General features: G+C 45.5%; 1 protein-coding gene across 1 annotated transcript in view; it reads left to right on the forward strand.

Annotated features, from left to right (window-relative positions):
- The first annotated feature begins 589 nt into the window (after positions 1–589).
- Positions 590–12,766, forward strand: part of LOC132867696 (zinc finger protein 883-like) — a 57,453-nt gene continuing 45,276 nt past the window's right edge. The window contains exon 1 of the mRNA XM_060900706.1: positions 590–717. The gene's annotated coding sequence lies outside the window, so the exon portion shown is untranslated. The remainder of the gene's footprint in view (positions 718–12,766) is intronic.

The raw sequence follows: 12,766 nt of genomic DNA on the forward strand, positions 1-12,766 counted from the left end.
TTTTTTTTTTCTAGCGTGAGAAATCGGAGGTATGGCGTGTGAAGACAATCAAATGCGTGTGTTTCACGCTCATTGCATGAGGGTTGGCAGTCCAGTCTTAGATTCTGGCGTAAAGGCCAGAGGATTTTAAAAATCTAACTAGACTGGATGCAACTTTAGAATCCTTCAGTTGAAGCAGAACAGGGAGGGAAACAGTAGTAACACCCAAGCCGGACAAGTCGTTAAAAAACGTACATCTAGACTCACAAACTCGCACTTCCTGTCTCACGGAAACTGACTTGAGAAGGGTTCGTGATGGCTTTGCGACACCAGCGATGCATTTGCGGCTATTTTGAGAGAAATTTTGTCGCACTAATTTCTTGAACATGTTCAAAATATCAGTGATGAAGGAGCGACAATTTGCGACTCATGCGAGGAAATTGAGAAGCCCCGCGAATGTTTCAAGACACTTTTGAAACTCTCTCGCGCATGACGTTCGCAATTTGTCGCAGCCCAGTGAGATCCTGGCTTTTGGGTTGAGCTGGGATAGGCGTCCTCCACCCTGAAACTCCACTCCAGTCCAGGTGGTGGCGGTAACGCGTCCAGTAGCTGCTTCTCCAACCGCCAGAAAACACTGGAGAAGAAAAAACCGCTGCTCGTCTGAGCCGCTTTAGCCCCTCGAGTTATAAAAATAAAAACACGTTATTGTGTCTGGCTCTGAGGATTTAAAACCCTGAGGTAAGTTAAACTGAACGTGTGTGGTCGAATCCCAAATATATCTCCACTTTACTGTTTCAGGAACTCCGTTCAGTATGAAATAATGCCGTGTGCACCCTAGATAGTGCACTATTTATCCACTCAGGAGAGAGTTGTAGTTTGGCTAACCTGTTTAGTTGTATATTGAAAGTATTTAAATCTTCACTTCAAGTTTATTTCCATCACGGGTTGTTTTTTTTCCTCTTTCTCTAAATTGCGACTTCCTCGCAATTCCAAGTTTTTATTTCTCAAAATTTCAACTTGATTTCTCACAGACTTTTTTTTTTCCCTCGGGGTTTTTATTTATTTTTTAAAATTATTATTATTGTTAAGCTAATCAGGCAGCCTCACCCCCTCTGTAGTGTGTTGAGAAGAAAGCTTTACACACTGAAAATGAAAATGGATGAAATCATAGGGGACTGTTTTAGGCATGGTTTCCCGAACCGGGAGGTCTGGTTAACACCAGCCATATCACAAGTGAAATATGGTCTAGAATCCGCCTATTGAATTTCTCGTAGGGGAGGTGTGGTGTACGATTGTCAACGGCCGTTTATTGGACGTTGTGAATGTCTCTCATTTGGCGTATATGTAGCCCATGGCCAATCATGGCAGTTGTACCCGGTGATGTAGTTAGAGCGACGAAGAGGCAACTCTTGATAGCATTTTCCTGCTCTGGACCAAGTTGTGCCGCAGAAATCCCGAGATCGCCTGCCTCCTTTACCTGGTCTTCCACCAAGGCAGTCAGTGGCGAGACTACCGCAACGACCAGGGTTTGGCTAAACCCCATCTGCTTAGCCACTAAGGGGGCTAGTTGGTAAATGAGACTTTTACCAAACCCTGTCGGTAGCAAGGCAAAGGCATCTGTCTTCGTGTCAACGAAAGACTGTAACGCCAAATGCTGTTCTTTTTTTTTTAAAACAAACTTTCGCTCTAAACTATTCAGAACAGTGTCTAAAGCTTGATCGAAAGTTTGGTTCGTATCGCTCGCCGCGATGTTAAATGTGATCCGTAAACAGTCCCAAATAAACTACAAGCTTCCGTTTGTCGAGTAATACGCGTCACTGTCTTTCCACCCCTCCCCACTCTCTGATTGGCTCCCTAACTCAGGCGAGCCTTTAGACCATAGTTTCTATGCTGTCTTTTCAGATCGGAACGATTGTGCAAAGCAGCATGGGATTTCCCAGGCTACGAACCGGGAGGTCTTGTTGTTGGAAGAATCGTATGGTGTTGAGCTCGAAGCCTCTGATCCCTGGAGAGAGAGAACTGTGTCTAACAATTAGCTCTGGCAGCAATGAAACCTCTTACTTTAACTCAGGGCTGGTTTTATACGCAGGGCTTTATTAGGCACTGCAAACTCTTCTTCTGCGTGTTTCTTCTTCTTAAACTTGTTCATCTTCCGTACAAATTTCGATTTCGAATAACCCAATAACTGTACATCGCACACAGACAAACAATACATCAAAATGTGTGGCTCGATTGGACTCGCTGTGCTATTACTTTGTTCAGCATTCTATGATTTTTTTTTTTCGACGTAGTCGCGAAAAAATCACGCAAAATTTCCCATTCATTTCAATGGGAATAAATGAAGAAAAAATAGCACATTTTCAACGTTTTTCAAACATCCGCTGCTCTGGCATGCTTTCACCTAGAGACATGATTCAAACTTTAAAACGGAGACAAACTTCTCCTGTGTGGATCTGGCATTCAACTTTTTTGCTAGGTTCTATACTTTTTGATCAGTCACAGATCAATCCCCATGATAAATTCTGGAGAAATTCAGACTTTGTAATGGGTGTCTATGCAGTCGAGTTAGAGTGTACACAGCTTTTTAAAAAAAATGCTCTACATTTCTCATTAAAACTGTGTTTTCAGCCACAAATTTCACTCTACCAGAGCATTTTTTAACATAGTTACTGTGAGACCAAATGGTCTCCCAGTGGCCAGATTTGGTCTCCGAGTCAATGCCAAACCAGCTTCACAGGGAGACCAAATTTTAAACCAAGTTATGTCTTATCATTTGGTTCAATCAGTTGCAATTAATTAACCAAGTACCATGTAAGTATACATTTAACAAGGAAAACGAAGATCTATGTTATAAGATATACACACAAGATCATGTTGGTTAAGAAAAACAAAACTAAAATTTGGTTACTGAGATGGCTGATGTCAGAATCCGATGTCATTACTGTGTAACTTTGAGTGTGTTTGACATAACACAAGGGCAAATACAGCCCCAATTACATACCATATAACGGTGCCCAAATTACGGGCTTGTCAAAAGGCCCAAAATAGAAGAAAATATCCTGTTTCATAAGGGTGGAGAATCCAAAATATTTTTAAATTGTCATTTTTTTGGCATATATATTTCAATTTGTTGTTCAGTCGCTTCATAACATGAAGTGAACATGAAATGCGTCTAGCGATTACCGTAAACCGTGTCTGTCTCTCTGACGTCTGAATGTCATAAAATATACTTCCTTTGTTTATGTTGTGAAATTCTCAACGATTCATGATAACGTGTGGCTGTCGGTTTGTGATACTGTTGATAGTATAGATTGACAAGTGGTCGTCATGCCGGGTCGTGGTAGACCTAAGACAACTGGTAAATCACATAATAAGAACAGCAGCTCATGTATTCATGGAAAACGCACAATCGATGGCATTATTAAGTCTACAGGCGGGGGAATGGGGAGGTTTATCACACGACAGAACAGTCAGAAGACATCAGACGATATTGTTGACAAGGTCGAGGTCATTGGCTTGTTGTCTGCAACAGCTGCCTTACAGTTGCCAGGTATGCTATGGATTTTTATTACATATTTTATGTGAGACTTTTATGTAATCTGCTTTGTACCAGCTTATTTTTAAACTTAAGTGAAAATTATTTTTATCCCATTTATGCCCAAATTAATTTATACCAAATTATATTGGAAGTTTAATTGAAATAGATGTGCGCCCAAATAGATGCTGTGATCATAATTAGGCTTACAAAATATTTTTATCTTTTTTATTTATTCAGAATGTTGGAGAAAACTTTTGACTTTTTAGATACAGCACGACTTTATACTTGCACATGATTATGTAATTTATATTATTTTTATTGCTCGATATATTTATAATTGGTTAAAAAAATTACTAAAAATGATACGTCAAAAATTTTCGGCACGCTACGCGCGAAAATAGTAAAAAAAAAAAAAAACATGTTTAAGCTCGCCATGGTGCCCAAATTAAAAACCTGTCTTTGCCCCTGTAACATTTGTGCTTGGTAATTGCTCTTGATAGCTGTGTAGTCACTCACTACGTTTACATGCACATAGAGAGAATCGAATTTCTGCCGTTGCTCGACTGAAATCGAAGTTCAAAATGCCATGTATACACCTTAATTCGGCTGAAATTGAACCGAACTTGATTTCTCGGAATCGAGCTACACGACCTAGTTTATGCGATTTCTGCCGAGCTACTTTGTGCATGTATACCCTATTGAGCTAGTTGTCGAGCTACTTCCGGAAGTGACGAGTGACGAGACCACAAGCGGGAAACACAACAGCCTCGGTCGGCATGACAACAGTGGTAGCGAGCAGCAGAAGAGGTCAGGAGGAACAAATGAAGAGAAAATGTGGATGTAGAGCTCTCTGAAGTGTGGGTGGAGCACAGAGGACGGCAGGACAAAGCTTCTGGTACTAATAGGCTTTTTATTGTCAGACTTTTCAGTTTAACAGCCTACTTTTATTCTTGAGAGAAGCACGCACGCGCGCAGTGTTCTAGTCCTGGGATGAGCTTTCCCCTCTGCTCTCCCTCTGCCTCCTTAAATAGGGCGTGGTTACTGGGAAGACACACAAACACAGGTTAATTACCGTCGGGTGTACCGTTATTCTGCCACTCACCTTCCCTGGCTCCGCCCTCCTGTCACAGACCGGCGCTTGACCACGCCCCCACCGCCACAGGCAAGCAGAAACGTGCACTTCTGGAGCAATGAGGAGAAAGAGTTCATGCTCATTCAGCTTAAGGAGTTGAATATATTAAAATTCATGGACGGGAGAAAAACGCGCAATGGAGAACACAGAACTGATAACTTTGTTTACACTCTTGAATAGCTCTTCTTCATGACGACAACTGGAAGTGTATCAACACGATGGGGCGTGTAGCGCCACCTGTGGCTTGGGTGCACAATGCACCTCACACAATAGCCCGATTTCATTGTGTGCATGTAGGATTGGATTTCTCTGGCACCCTGCTGGGACCTTCAGCTCGATTACCGACAGCAGCTCGATTTGGATGTGCATGTAAACGTAGTCACTGTAGTGTGTTTGTCTGTATGGTGATAGGTGAACCATTTTGCATCACAGAATATGCTGCAGCGGTGCAGCCGCATGGACTCTGGGGCCTGTGATTGTATTGCCCAGACCAGTTGGTCTCCTAGTGGAAAATCCTTAAAAAATGCTCTGCACTCTACACACACAATTTTCTCAGAAGTTGGAGTCACACTTGTCTTGATTCACACGATGTGTCTACCTAAACGATAGGATTTACAGTTTTCGCACAAGAAGCCTCAAAGTGACAGGTTCACAGCCCAACTGCTCCATTGACTCCCATTATAATCCCGACAGTGCTTTTACTACAAAATCAGAAATGTCAGTTGTTTTCAACTCGCTCTGTTGTCCACATTTTTTACACTAGGGACAAAAAATTACATCAATGTGTTCATGAGAGCCTTGTAGCGCTCAATATGAAAGAATTTTGTGAATACCTCCTTTCATTTTCATGTAAATCGTTGTTGTTCGAGAAGAAGGAAATCTGAGAAAAAGCTCTCTCTGCCTGTAATCTTATGTCTCTGCTTCCACCTGTGCACCGTCACCAAGGCAACCAGCTCCAGTCAGGGAGCAGATGGGGGAGGGGCTGCTCTCTCTCTCTCTCTCTCTCTGTCTCTCAAACACACGCATGATCATAGCATCGGAGCGTCATAGCAAGTCACACATTCACACAGTACAGTACAACTCCTGCAATAGCGACTGCTACGCCCACTGCATCACTCTCACGATTTCCCGAAGGGGAATTGTCTAGTTAAACTTTTTCATTCAGGGATGTGTTCTCTCTCCCTTACTTTTTATCGTTTATACAGATGTGTGTAAGATTGTCTATGAAAACGGGCACATTTTAAAATTTGCAGATGATACCGTCATTGTAAGTTTGTTACACAATAATGAATACAGCCATGGTCCAGTCTTGGAGGATTTTATTAGGTGGTGTGATCTTTCGTTCTTGGTGCTTAATACATCCAAAACAAAGGACATGATTGATTATTGATTTTAGAAATCAGGCTCCAAACCATGATCTCACAGTCATCAAGGGCCAATCTGTTGAACGCGTGGATAATTACAAGCATCTTGGGATTGTTGTTGATGATAAATTGACTTTTAACAAGAACTGCAAAGCAGTATGCAAGAGGGGACATCAGCGGTTGTTTTATCTTTGGAAATTGTTCCGTTTTAACATTGATAAAACTATGCTGACCCTATTTTATCGTGCTTTTACTGAGTCATTGTTATCTTTTGCCTTCGTGTCTTGGTTTGGTAATCTGTCACTACAGGACAAAAACTCCCTGAACCAAATAAATGGGCTGGGTGGCTAATTGGGAAGCCTCAACCCACCATGTCTTCTCTTTATGACATAGTTACAACGTAAAGCTACCTGTATTCTTAAAGATGGCTCACACCCTTTGCATGGTGAGTTCCAGCTCCTTCGCTCTGGTCGTCATTTTGGGGTCCCTAAGGGAAGGACAAAACGGTACAGAAAGAGCTTTGTACCAACAGCAATTGTATTGCTGAACAGTAAGGCCCAGAGGTAAATAATTTTGTTCATACTGAACAATTGATGAAGCACTTTTTAAATATCACACTTTTAAGGATGGTATATGTTAGGATGTGTGTACTGTTGTTGTCTTGTCTGTTACAATGTATTTTACGTAGCTGTTATTTTGTATTGGGATTGCTGAATTCCTGCCTACACAATGAATTTACCAGTACTATGGTATGGTACAAATAAAGAAACCTTGGACCCGCCCTCCATTCTCAAACTGCCGCTAGGCCATGTCCCCACTGCCATATACCCCCACCGGTCGACTCGGGCCGGGGAGCCATCCATCCTGCAGTGGACTCCCCCTTCAATGGAACAGGAAGTCTGCCACCACCGTCTGTGCCCTGGCCTGTGGACCACCTCAAATGTAACCATGTAACCTCCTGGAGGGTGAGATACCAATGGGTGATCCGCACATGGGCATCCGTCATGCGGTGGAGTCACTGGAGGGGCACGTGGTCCGAACAGAGTGTGAAAGGGCACCCCAGCAGGTAGTATTGGAAGGTGAGGACCGCCCACTTGATGGCCAGGCACTCCTTTTTAATGGTGCTGTACATACTTTCATGCATCGAGAGCTTGCAGCTGATTTACAGTTCCTTGCTCTGCACCTTCTGGTACAAAACGGCCTCCAGCCTTCTGTCCGATGCGTCTGTCTGTAAAATGAAGGGGAGAGAGAAGTCAGGGGAGTGTAAAAGTCCTCCCCACACACACACTGCAGCTTTTACCTTGGTGAAAGCCTGTTGGCACTGCTCCGTCCATTGGACCGGATCTGATGCTCCCTTTTTAGTGAGATCAGTCAGTGGGCTGGTGACATCTGAATAATTAGGTATGAACCTAGGATAGTAGCCAGCCAGCCCCAGGAACTGCCTCACCCCCTTTTTGGTCTTGGGCCTCAGGCAAGCCGCAATTGCAGCAGTTTTGTCAATTTTGGGATACACCTGCCCATGACCCAGATACCGTACTTCCACCCACCCAATTGCACATTTTTTTGGGGTTAGCTGTGAGACCCACATGCTTCAGTGACTCTAGGACAGCCCTAAGGTGTTCAAGGTGCCGAGGCCAATCATTGCTGTACGCGATAATGTCGTCAAGGTACATTGCCACATAGGCAGTGTGGGGATTGAGGATATTCTCCATGAGCTGCTGGACTGTGGCGGGAGCCCCAAATAACCCAGAAAGAAGCGTGACAAACTGGTGTAATCCAAACGGTGTGGAAAAGGCCATTTTCTCTCAGGATAGAGGAGTCAAGGGGATCTGCCAATTGAGGTATTTCACCTGACGTCTCAGGGTCACGTGACGCCCCGGTGTCCGCCATTTTGAAGGTCAAGCTAGCTAATGTCAACAACATAGTAGCTAGTATATTACTGTAGCAATGTTTACGTTCAGTCATTTGGATGACTGTTAAAACTTTTCAGTCTCAAGTTTTTCCTTTACTGTATTTACGAGTTTACTGTAATTATGATCCGGCAGCTAATTACACTGGATCCAGTGTAAATAGCTGCCGGAGCGTGCTCCAGCTTGCTCCCCCTCAAATTAAGCAGCGCACTCCAGCTTGCTCCCGGAGTGCTCCGGCCGAGGTTCCGGAGCGCGCTCCGGCTCGCTCCCGGAGTGCTCCGGCCGAGGTTCCGGAGCGCGCTCCGGCTTGCTCCCCCTCAAATTAAGCAGCGCGCTCTGGTTTGCTCCCAGGGTGCTCCGGGAGCAAGCCGGAGCGCGCTGCTTAATTTGAGGGGGAGCAAGCCGGAGCGCACTCCGGCAGCTATTTACACTGGATCCGGTGTAAATAGCTGCCGGATCATAATTACAGTAAACTAGTAAATACAGTAAAGGAAAAACTTGAGACTGAAAGGTTTTAACAGTCATCCAAATGACTGAATGTAAACATTGCTACAGTAACATACTAGCTACTATGTTGTTGACATTAGCTAGTGCTAACAGCTAGCTGCTAGTACACTGCTACAACACAGACACCGACCCTAATAATACAGTTCTTGGTCATTGCCTGGTAACAGCAAATTTATAACGGGCCATGTCTCAACAGACTAAGAAGTTATTTCAATGACATTTAATAACATTTTGTTTATCCTGAGGACCGAAAGTAAATGAAAATGTGAACAAACCTTAGCTGTAATAAGATGGCGACCATCGGCTCCAGGGATGACCCACTGATGTAGGCATGTTACCCAGCCTGACACAAAATATTTGTAGGCATCCAAACTCTTATACACTTTCAGATCAATACCTGTGTATGGCGATGGGTTTTTAACGACATAGGTATACAGATCATGTGGGCCGAAGTCAGGTAAAGACGAGGGCTTCGTGTCCTTCCGTACGTCAGTGAACAATCCTGGTGGAAGCAGGTAAACGTCGTTCTCTAAGCCTGCTAACCTCAATTTTTGCAAATACCTCTCCCTCTGCTCGCGCTGTAAATGCCCTACGTCGCTGGATAGTGAAGGTGTTTTCTGCATCTCGCTCCTTTTTCTTTTATGTTTTTCGTTTGTCGCCTTCCTCGCATTCAAACTGATTCGAGCTGTGACGTCCAAAATGGCAGCCTAATGATGCATGAGGGTCTAATTCATGCCGTGGCGGCACTTTTTTCCCACTAGTTCCATATCATGCGAATTTCCTTTACTGTCTATCTGCGCATCTCAGAATGACACAGGACAATGGGCGAACTAGATTTTTTTTTTTTTTTTTCCCCCAGCCACGGTACGCCGGAAATCCGGCGCGGTGCCGGAACGCTATCACCCCTAGGTCACGTGGGTGAAAAACCTCAATATCCCTTTGTTAAATCCAGTGTTGAATAAAAGTGAGCAGCATCTAACCGATCAAGCAACTTATCAATGCAAGGCATTGGGTATGTGTCGAATTTAGACACCACGTTGACTTTTTTCTATAGTTTACAAAGAACCGGACCGATCTATCAGTCTTGGGTACCAGGACCGCCGGGCTGCTCCAGTCACTGTGTGACTCCTCAATCACAGACGCGGAAGGAGAATACAGGAGGACACCACTGGTGCGGTGGGCCAGCTGTGGGGAGCCGGCCAGCTGTGGGGAGCCAGCCCCCTTCTCTGTCGTGGGGGAATGGGGTGGGGACGGGAAGAGAAGGGAGAAGAGGCGACCCATCCGCCTGCTGTCGGAACCGGCATCAGATGGCCCTCCACCAACCTGATGGCTTGCTCCAGGGACGCTGAGCGATGATGCTGGACCCAGTCTGCCGTTCCTTCCGGAAGTTGAGCGATAAACTGTTCCAGTGTCACCAGATCGATGATCCTGTTGGTGTCATGGTCTTCCACCCTCAGCCGCTATTGGTCGAATGCTGGCAGTTTGGCTGGCTGACCTCTTCCAACGTCCGTGTCCAGAAGCACTGGCTATGTTGTTCCGGAGAGTGGCCGACACACTGCAGGATGACTCTCTTCAGGTCGGTGTATATGAGCTGGCTGCCGGCAGCGAGCTGCTGTGTGGCTGGCTGTGCCTCGCCAGTCAGGAGTGGAAGTAGGCATGCTGCGCGCTGCTCAACTGGCCACCCCCACACTTTGGCTGCTGGCTCGAAGTGAGCAATTAAAGCCTTCCGGATCGTTGTACGGGCCCATCTTTGTGAGGGTGCTGTGGGGAGGGTCCGCTGCGGTCGAGGTCCCCGACAACACAAGCAGATGCCGGAACGCTTGGCGATCTTCCTGCTGGGCCAGTATCAAGGCTTCAAAGCATTGCTCTTGTTCCTTCCGGAGGGCGGTCAGCGCTTGATTCTGGTTCTGCTGGGCAGTAGCGAGGGCATGGATGAGATCCTTCAATGGGGAAGACTTCATGTCGTGGTTCCCTTCTGTACTCCCGGGTTTCGGCACCACTCTAATACGTCCCTCATGTGGGTGGAGTACAGAAGCATGGCAGGCGAGAGATGACGCTCACACACACCTTTTTTGTGTTGTTTTTCAGCTTTAACGTCCATTTAGGTACACAGACGTGTGCGTACACAGAGTTGTGTTTTGGTCTGGGGAAATCTCTTCTCTCTGCTCTCTCCCTCTTTTTCTGTTCTCCACAGTAGAGGTCTGCGGGGGTCGGATTTTTCAGTCCCGCTCGCTAGAGCTGTGGTCAAAAAATCGATCCACGATTTGATATCGATTCACGCGAAAAAAAAAACACGATATCGATCCAACAACATGTGAATCGATTTCTTCCAGGTGCCTATAACACTATTTTCTCGAACGCGCAAGGGACTATTTTCTCCAACGCGCAAGGAGCACTATAAAAGCGGGTGCCGGCAAAACGAAACTTATAAAGAAAACAAGAAGATGGACGAAGCTGCCCGGTTAAAAACACCGCCGGGGATGAAGTCGGATGTGTGGAAACACTTCGGCTTCAAACGGTATGAGGACAGAGACGAACTGGACAAAACGAATGCAGTTTGCAAGTTGTGCCAAATAGAAGTAAAATATCTGGGCAATACCACCAATCTAAAGAAACCATTTATCCAGGCACCACCCCGAGACAGCTAGTGCTAAACCTGACGCGAAGCAGACGGCACTTGAAAATGCATTTGGTGTGAAATTTCCCCCACAGTCTAATGCCGCTTTTCCACTACAAACGCGGCTGAGCCGTGCCGTGCCGAGTCGAGCTGAGCGGGGCTGTTGGAGTTGCATTTCGACTACAACCGTGCTGAACCGTGCTGGCTGGAAGTGGGTGGACACATTGGGTGGAGTTAGCGAAAGTGGGTGGACGTCATGTGATGTCGTTAAGCAGCGCAAACAGTGACATCAGTGACAGTGGCGGAACAAGTCAGAGCCGGGCCGGGGGCGGGGCAAATGACCGGGCCCTTTATTAAAGCTTATCATAACATCATTTTAGGCTACAAAATGTCCACAACTGCGGTGTTTACCAATTTCAACACTACCGGGTGCAACTATGTTATTTAGTACATTAAGTCCTTCAAACGAACATGTAACTCAGAAACAAAAAACATTAGGATACTGTACATGGCTCATAATAAAACATCAATAGCCTATACTGCGCACATTATTTGAAGGGCATACGAATGAGCGCTCAGAGGTTGCAACGGTGACAGGAAGAGTCAGAAATAAAAGGAGGGCGGTGCAAACCTCACTGAATGCACTGTGTTTACCAATTTCAACACTACGGGGTGCAACTATGTTATTTTGTACATTAAGTCCTTCAAACGAACATGTAACTCAGAAACAAAAAAACATTCGGCGACATACTGTACATGGCTCATAATAAAACATCAATAGCCTACTGCGCGCATTATTTGAAGGGCATACGACGAGCCTTGCGCTCCGCGAACTCGTCCACGATGCTCTGTATGTCACTGATTCAGTGATCTTTTAAGCAGTAGTCTCACGACCCGAATAGTAAACAATAAACATGGAGTCGTTAGTGTTGCTGGTCTTGGTGCTGTGGCTTGTTGTCACCGACAACGCGGACAGATACTGGCAAGAGCGTATAGATGAGGCGAGGCGCATAAGGCTTCAGGAATTCTCGTAATTCGTAATTATTCTTCTTCCGGGTTTGCGGTGTTTACAGATCCCAGCGCGCTCATGGGGCGTGTGTGGGCATGTGAGGACACGCCTCCTCACCAATCAGTGCACAGGGGAGTGTCTGCTCACGCCCCCAACCTCACTCGGCACGGCTTGGCTCGCTTCAGCCCCACTCCAAAACGGTGCGAGTTTTAGGGGCTAAGCAGGGCTGAAACGAGCTGAGTCGTGCTGGTTTTTGGTAGTCGAAACGCGAGCCGTGTCGGGCTGAAGCGAGCTGAAGTGAGCTGAAAAAGGGTAGTGGAAAAGGGCCATATGCGTGCTATGAGCCTTACAGAGGGAGTCGGGATCTTTATTTGTAAAGACCTCCGCCCCTACAGCGTAGTCGAAAATGCTGGGTTTAGGCTACTAGTAAAGAGGTTAGAGCCACGCTACGTCTTGCCCAGCCGAAAACATCTAAGCGAGACAGTAATTTCTTGACTGATGAGCTATTTTTTTTTTTTTTGTGTTCAGAAACCCAGACCTGGGTATGTTATTTAACTAAAAGAGGGCCACCAAATGTCATAGTTTGTTACACTCTGAGACTTATCAGTCAAACATAATTTCTTGACTGATGAGCTATTTTTTTTGTGGTCAGAAACCCAGACCTGGGTATGTTATTTAACTAAAAGAGGGCCACCAAATGTCATAATTTT

The sequence above is a fragment of the Neoarius graeffei genome, chromosome 19 (assembly GCF_027579695.1).
Source record: "Neoarius graeffei isolate fNeoGra1 chromosome 19, fNeoGra1.pri, whole genome shotgun sequence".
Taxonomy (NCBI): domain Eukaryota; kingdom Metazoa; phylum Chordata; class Actinopteri; order Siluriformes; family Ariidae; genus Neoarius; species Neoarius graeffei.